Genomic DNA, 7,440 nt, shown 5'->3' with positions numbered 1-7,440 from the left:
CCTCCGCTAAGGAAAGAAAAGCAATGAACAGTATACCCTAGGGGAAGTTGAATTTTCAGCAAAAAAAAACAAAGTTGGAAATAAATTTCCCCTGAACCCACGAAACCCTGCCCCACCGCTGCCACCTGAATCTCTTCCCGCGCCATTTTGGTCGGCAGCGCGCCTTTTATTTCGTTCCACACACGATGGGCCCACTGGGCAGTGGGAAAGGGAAGGGAGAGACGGCGCGCGAGAGGCAGATTTTTTTTGGCTAAGTTATTAGGTTTCTCCTCTCTTCCGCCTTCCGCCGCCAGGGTGTAAAACAAATCCCCCTCCTCTCCCCAAGATTTCCCCTCCACCCGCCGCCCACCGCACGGCCCCTGCTCCTGTACGCCTGGTCACGCTCCGGCTCAATCCGCCCCATCGCCCGACCCCTGTTACTCCCCGCCCGGCCAAGCTCCGGCCCGATCTGCCGCACCGCACGGCCCCTGCTCCCCCCGCCCGGCCATGCTCTGACCTAAATCCGCCCCAACAGACTCACTCTTCATCCCCAACCATGGCGGCGTGCGTCGATCCATGGCTGCGACGGGCGGGGTGTCCATGGCCACGCCAGCCGGTGTGATGGAGTTGCACCACAAGCGGCGAGAACACGGCGCTGCCGGTGGACTGTAGTGACCGCCGGAGAACACTGAGGGTGAGTACTCGGGGATCGAGCACGAGGTCATCCCGGGTCGTAGAGAGCCTTAAGGTATGGATAACCATCACCCTCTTTCTTCGCTCCTGTTGTTTGTTTAGGGGATCACCTTCAGTCCTTCACCTGTTCGTTGGTTGATGATTGGGCCCTACCGCTGGTACATGGTATGCCATTGGTGGATTTGGCAGAACGCCGGAACATAGTTAGTTCGTAGTTGAGATGAGAATTTCATGTTGTGAAGGTGCCCACCATTAGAGTATATCACATGATTTACCTGCAGTAACGTGATGCTACCAGCATGTTATCTACGTATCTCAATACATGTAAAATTGAGCAGTCTGAATTTGTGACCACGATAATATATAGTTAACTAAGATGCTTTTGGAAATGCGCTCAAGTCCTGGACTCGAGACCACCTCAAGTTCTGGTATATATCCAACAAAACCACATATTTATGAAGATATATGAATAGACAAGTATATATCCAACAAAACTACATATTTATGAAAATATATGAATAGCGAGTATATATCCAACAAAACTACATATTTATGAAGATATATGAATAGATAAGTATATATCCAACAAAACTACATATTTATGAAGATATATGAATAGACGAGTGAGCCAATCAACCATTCAATTTTTTTGACATTTAAATGCATCGAGTAGGATTTATTCATGTAGTCTATGTGTTGGCTATTATAGAATGCATTACACTTGGCAGTGTCTTTCAATCTCTGTTTGCTAGCTATTTGTAATGCAAACTTATATTGTTGGCTTTGCTGTTCATATTTCTGTACACAGAGAACTGATACCATTTTATATTTGCTAGCTATTTTGGACATGTTGGTTTGTAGTTGCTACACTTCTACAATGTCATATATATACTCCTCTTGATCAGCATATATAGGTAGATAGATTCTAGGCCTGGTCCTCCTAGAAGCTTATGCCATAGCTAGCTGTAATCTTCAGGCATATTTTCCAGATGAATTAGTTTAAGATAGTCCAGTCATCTAGCTATACAAGTGTGTAAAATTTGTCGTTAGAGCTTGCTAGACACGTGTAAGTATCATAAGAATTTCTCTTTGGCCTTAAACAACAGGCTCACCATGGCATTTATCCTTATACTGATATTTCCCGTAAAGTTGTCCATCATCCTATTTTCCACATAGTTTATTTGTTTTCTCCATGGAACATGTCCACTAAAGTTTCCTGGTCGTTCATTAAATTTCAGTTCTTTCACTTAATTTGTTATATTATTAGGTTACATTAGTTGAGTTTTAAATTCTTTGATCTTGCAAAACAATTCAGGTTATTCAATTCAGCTGGCAGCCTGGCATGTCACTTAAAGCAGGTTTAATTGTTCATTCATTCTCCATTCTAAGCATATCATTTTTGTTACCATGTTTTTACTGATTGTGAGCTAATGCTTTTATTTCTGAAATCAGAAACAGATGGCATTCCATCTCCCAGCCAAACTTATTGCAGCTTGTAATCTGAGGAGGTTCACTTGCTTTCACAAGAAGTTTTTGATTAACTAATTTCGTATGTGTTTCTTCCAGTTTAACCTGAGTTTAAATTGACCTCCTATTGCAGTTACATATGAGATTTCCTCTGCTACACAATGCTAGGATCTGAAACCAGCTAATGTGAGGGCACATACATCGATGCGAGCTTAGATTTTATGGCTCGGTACGAAAACACGGTCTAATTAGATTATTTTGATATTTCACTCTTTGATAAAGTCAACTGTACTCCTATCGTTCATACAAAATACATGGATTGGCTATCAGTTATGTGCATAATAACAATACATTGTCTATTGTTGTTTCATATTACTGATCACTTACGCTTGGCTCTAGACACCTAGAGTCCCACTGTTGCACTTCATATTGACAGATTAAGCCACTAAAATAATTTGTGTTTACGGTGAGCAATACAAGAGTTGAGTTCCTTGATATAACATCACATTTTTGTTAGAGTTGAGTTATGTGCAAGAGTAGAAGATGCTAACCTATAATGGATAGAATATTGTAATGTTTTCCTACGGCCTTTTTTTGCATTTTCTCATCAACGTGATCTAGATAAATATAAAAAGGAAAGCAGTTTATGTGAGTACATTAGTTATGGGTTATAAATATGTCAAACCACCCGTATAATCGCATTGTACTTGTAATTGTTCGATTTCTACCAGATGTTTATATACTTCATTGTACTTTTCTTATGATGGACCGTCGCGGCAACACGCGCCTTTATGGTCTAGGGTATAGGTAAGAGAGGAGGCTGATGCAAATGAGATAAAACTTTTGCGGCGTTACATGGAAAGGACAGGAGGCTGCTGCAAGGTAACTGATCATGTTACTATTTGGTGCAAGATCAGTCTTTTTCTTCCCCAGCTTGGTTGGTTCTGTTTCTCCTGGGTGCTCTAATTTGCATTCGACGCTGGGATTTTTTTCACTCTCATCTGGCATATATTACACAAGGAATACTTTCAGTATATCTGTCACACATGTTTTCCTGTTATGATGGTGCCAAGTAGTAGTACTACACAAGGAATACTTTCAGTATGTCTGTCACACATGTTTTCCTGTTATAATGGTGCCAAGTAGTAGTAGTACAAAGTTAAACTAATCAATCTGAAACTTCCATGTGTTTTGCCTCTAATTGCAGTTGCTAAATACCTTTACTCACAACTAAGTGCTAAACTATTTGTCATCACTAATTTCAGGACCATAATGTGACTGTGATGCTTCTTCCAAGCTTTGACTCCGGAGCCTAGCACCGGTGCTGCAGGGATGTTCGATTTCTTTTCATGGCATCTATAACTTCCTCACTCAATTTGTCACACCTCTCGGGAAGCCAATCTCTTGGGCAGGGCTTGACACTTGAAGACCATCTTCTACAGTGTGTGTACAGATAACATGTTACAGTTCTTTTGTAGTGGCAGAAACTTCACCTTACCGGCAGTGCTGGTTGTAGCAAATTAGCAATAGCTTATTTTTTGAATTCTGGCCCTAAACTGACCACGAATCTTGTTTATGTGTTCATTGATAATATGATGAATTTTGGCTGCAATTTATAAATTTGAATTATGGCTCTGATTTTAATTATTTGAATTATATTGGATACAAAATTAAATTTGAATTGCGTATTTGTATATGGAATATATAAATATGTCCTTAGGGTATTATTCGGGCATCCAGTAGGGAAAGAATTGTAGGGGATGTTTTGGGGTGGCACAATTCATATGGACCCCACATTCTTTCCCTAGGGCTAGTGCCCCTAGGTAAAGAGAGTTTCCCTAGGGCTTGCTACATGCACCCTAGGGGAAGAGGTCTTTCCCGACTATACTACACCTAGGGTTCTTTACCTAGGGTGAGCTGTAGGTAAAGTCTTTCCCTATGGTTTTTTGTATTTTACCTAGGGTAAGAATGTGGATTTCTAGTAGTGTGCACTTCATTCATGCAACAATGTAAGTGATATCATCTAGTTTTTTTTTTCTTTTGAGGGAAGCTGAGATATCATCTAGTTTTTTTTTGGGAAGTGAGATATCATCAAGTTTTTTTTTTAGGAAAGAGATATCATCTAGTTTTTTTTGAGCCGGATCCTCTAACTTAGAGAAGGGAAGTCACGGTGCTACAGTGCTCGTCCAGTGTAAAATGAAGAAGGAATGTTAGGGACTATTAGCATGCTATTTACTTTTGATAATTATTGTAGATATAAAAAATCCAAAATTAATTTTATCTCACCATCAACTTGTTTGTATGTAATTACTATGAATGTACATACTAGATATGTAATTTAAAAAATAAGTTAAGTTATTTTAGCCTTAATTGTATGGATTAATAGAAGAAAAGTTAGGGTACCGTAGCTTCTCTAACATCCCTTGTGTATGTTAGAGGATCCGGTTCCTTTTTTTAGGGAGAGATATCATCTACTCCCTCCGTGCCAAAATAAGGGACTCAACTTTATACTAACTTTATACTAAAGCTAATACAAAATTGAATCACTTATTTTGGGACAAAGGGGTACTAGTTAAGACACATAGACACATCAGTAACTCCATTATTGGATGTCACCTGTAGGCATCAGCCAACCAGACCGTCGAATCGACCGATCTTTTGGGGTAAAGCGACGCGTCATTTTTGTCCGGATGATCCAACACGAAAGTAAACGCTTGATAATATACGCATCAGTCGTTGTCACACCCACGTCAATTCTGCTCTCACGCGTGCATGTGGTCGTGTCTAATTATCTTCGACAAGCGAACCAACCTGTGATTGGATGGTTAGAGGGACAGTGGTATCCTAGCCCATCAGGGTTTAAGTCCTGATGCTCGTATTATTCCTGGATTTCCGGTGATGCGCTTTCAGTGAAAGGAGGCGTTCTCGTCGACGATGAGACGCCTACGGTGACTTCATAAATCTTAAGATAATATGCCGGCTCAGTCTCTTGAAGGTGCTTATATACGTGCGAAGTATGCGTGTGTGCGTTTACATGTATGAGTGCTTGCATATGTACTGTGTTAAAAAAAATTATCCACGACAAGTTTACAGCATGCATCACGTGCTCTGTACACAGCGCGCTGTGCAAATTGCGGCCGTCCGGTAAGATTCCGAGGCCGGTCAGTTCGTACTGTAATTATATAGCCCCTCCTTTGCTGTCACGAGGTGCCTTCATCACAAAGGGCAACGTTTCGCCCGTGCCTCTATTCTTTCACCGTTAATTTGTTGTTGTCATTATTACTTTGACATCGTACTCAACGTGCAGGGCTATTTTTTTTCTTTAACAAGCACACGATTTTCTTTTCTAAACAATGCTTGATGCACGACGTTTTATGCCCGATGGATGTCCAACGAGCTGATGTCCTACAAAAAAGCGCCACTTGTGCTCCCCGACGCTCACGCGGTTGCAAACCTGGGCATGGCCCAACAAGCTAACAGGAGGACGCTTAAAAATTGGAATAAAACAACGAAATCACTAATTAAGGAGTACTCGTTGCAAAGAACACTCCACCTTCTCAGGTGGCGCAAATGCAGCGCGCCACTTGTCGCAATCTAGGAGTTTTCTCTTTTTTCGTAGATCCGTTTATTCAAAACGTTTTATCTCTTAAACCGTGCGTCCAAATCTCGAACCGTTTTCACCATTGGATTACTCGCGTCGACATCTTCAAAACTAGATCCCATGTTGATAGGTTTGACGAACTTTTTTTTCACGAAAAAACTGGATGAAAAAAACCGGACGGAAAAACCGAACCGGGAGCATGGTTTTTTCCCTTTCCGAAAAAGGCACGCCCGTGCCTCTCGCGAAATCACAACCGTGCCTCTCGTGAAAGCAAAACCGTGACTCTCATGGAAGGAAAAAAACAGAAAACGCGTTGTTTTCCTTTTCCGAGTGGCACGGCCGTGAGTCTCGCGAAAGCACAACCGTGCCTCTCGCGAAAACAAAACCGTGACTCTCGCGAAAGAAAAAAAAACAGAAAGCGCATATTTTTTTCCCTTTCCGAGAGGCACGGCCGTGACTCTCGCGAAATCACAACCGTGCCTCTCGCGGAAGCAAAAGCGTGACTCTCGTGAAAGAAAAAAAAAACAGAAAACGCATTTTGTTTTCCCTTTTCGAGAGGCACGGCCGTGACTCTCGCGAAAGCACAACCGTGCCTCTCGCAGAAGCAAAACCATAACTCTCGTGAAAGAAAAGAAAAAACAGAAAACGTGTTTTTTTCGTTTCCAAAAGGCACGGCCGTGACTCTCGCTAAAGCACAACCGTGCCTCTCGCGGAAGAAAAACCGTGACTTTCGCGAAAGAAAAAAAAATGTGTTTTTCGCGCAAAAAAATTGAATTTTTTTTTATCGAAAAGCTAAGGAAGACCGGGGGAAAACGAAAACGTCGAAAAAAACTCGGAAAAGAAACCGTTTAAAAAGCCGAAAACGCGTGCGGAAAAATAAAAATAAATCCGGAGCAAGCGTCCAGAGCGCGACACGTGGCGAATGGCTGAAAGCGCGTCAAGTGGCGCTGATCGTTGCGAGGCTCCCGAAGGAGCGCTCGTTAACTAGTTGCTCTCATAAAACAATCATAGACTTAAACAAATCATAGATTTGCAAAAAAAAGGTTCACGAATATGATCTTTTAAAAAAATGGAAGTTCGTGAATTTAAAAAAACATGTATTTTGAAATAAAAACGTTTGAGAATTTTAAATAATTCGTGAACTCGAAAATTTTGCAGAATTTGAAAAAAAAATGCGAACTCAAAAATGTTCACGAGTTTGAAATAAGTTTGAAGATTCGAAGAAAGTTTGTCAACTCAAAAATTTCACGGGTTCAAAAAATTCATAGGATTTGAAAAACAATGTTCCATAAAAAGTTCATTCATTCAAAAAGAATTCTTGGATTTAGAAAAGTTCATGATATTGAAAAGATTCACACATTTGAAAACAAAGTTCAACAAACAAATAAAAGAGAAACGAAAAAATAAAAAAGATAAAAAGAAGAAGAAAAAAAGAAAACCAAAAATAAACGGTCGGAAGGTTCTTCCCAAAAGCAACCGGAAGCTTCACAATATAGTAGGTTGGGACGATTTGGAAATTGCACAGTAACTAGCCCACTTCCTTTTCCACGCCAAAAGCGCTAAACGGAGCACACCCCTAAACTACATTATGTATGTAAATGGCACGGGCCATTTAGCTCTTTCTTTCGACCAGTTTTTGGGGACCCTTCCAATAATTGTACTCATAGTTTTTCTGGACGGACGGCTTTCTTTCAATTTTC

The 7,440-nt window shown here is 40.9% G+C and overlaps 1 long non-coding RNA gene across 2 annotated transcripts; it reads left to right on the top strand.

The window, feature by feature from the left end:
- The first annotated feature begins 285 nt into the window (after window positions 1–285).
- On the top strand, window positions 286–3,751 carry LOC109780055 (uncharacterized). Of its 2 annotated transcripts, none has more exons than XR_012181165.1 (6): window positions 286–727; window positions 1,988–2,030; window positions 2,125–2,180; window positions 2,273–2,368; window positions 2,947–3,021; window positions 3,405–3,751. It is a non-coding gene; the product is annotated as an uncharacterized lncRNA (long non-coding RNA). The 2 variants fall into 2 exon arrangements; XR_012181164.1 differs by having other exon boundaries at window positions 289–727; window positions 2,940–3,021.
- Window positions 3,752–7,440: the final 3,689 nt, after the last annotated feature.

The sequence above is a fragment of the Aegilops tauschii genome, chromosome 4, assembly GCF_002575655.3.
Source record: "Aegilops tauschii subsp. strangulata cultivar AL8/78 chromosome 4, Aet v6.0, whole genome shotgun sequence".
Taxonomy (NCBI): domain Eukaryota; kingdom Viridiplantae; phylum Streptophyta; class Magnoliopsida; order Poales; family Poaceae; genus Aegilops; species Aegilops tauschii.
This window is presented reverse-complemented; position numbering and strand designations above follow the sequence as displayed.